General features: G+C 26.2%; 1 pseudogene; it reads left to right on the top strand.

Moving 5' to 3' along the window:
- LOC111390245 overlaps positions 1-126 on the top strand; it is a 10471-nt pseudogene extending 10345 nt beyond the window's left edge.
- Positions 127-721: the final 595 nt, after the last annotated feature.

Here is a 721-nt window from a genome sequence, read left to right as displayed (position 1 = left end):
GAAATCTATATTGAGTATATTTATATACTCATTCCAAATTCTAAATTATTTTTACAGATGCCTGATGGATCGGAGTTGGAGGTTGAGACTATTGACAGAGTCCGTGTTGCTGGATCAAGAATTTAAAATTTTCTTTTAATATTTAGTATTTAGTTAGAAAATATTTTTTTATTCAAATTAGAATTTTATTTTATTTTTTTCAAAATTAATGTTGAATTTTTAAAAATAAGTGCTAAATTTATATTTCATTAGTGGTTTGAATTTATATGACTTTTTACGAGACATAAAATAATTTAATTTATTTCACAATGTTTCTTCAAATTTTTTATATATTATAATGTGTCAATCAACTTTTATAATGGTTAAAATGATTATTTAAGTAAGGGAATATGTTATAGGTTTCACGACGTCACACTTCCAATAAATCCTATTGGAAGCTAACAAGTATCAATCAACAAAATGATACAATTAAGCCTCAGTTTGGCTCTCATTAAATTTCATTTTATTTTTCTCTCTCTTATTTTCAATCACACAATCTTCTATAAAATAATATTATACGTAAATCGAAAAAATATTCTTTTTCAACCATTCATTTTCAAAAAATACTATTTCATTCATTTTCATTTTTCAAAAATGGGGGCGAAACGGGGGTTAATCCTATGGGTAATGCTATTCGTAGTCGCTCACTGCGATAGTCGCCCTACGTGACATAAACATGGCA

Source organism: Olea europaea, unplaced genomic scaffold, assembly GCF_002742605.1.
Source record: "Olea europaea var. sylvestris unplaced genomic scaffold, O_europaea_v1 scaffold6629, whole genome shotgun sequence".
Lineage (NCBI taxonomy): Eukaryota > Viridiplantae > Streptophyta > Magnoliopsida > Lamiales > Oleaceae > Olea > Olea europaea.
Note: the sequence above shows the minus strand (reverse complement) of the source record. Positions and strands in the feature narration are given on the sequence as shown.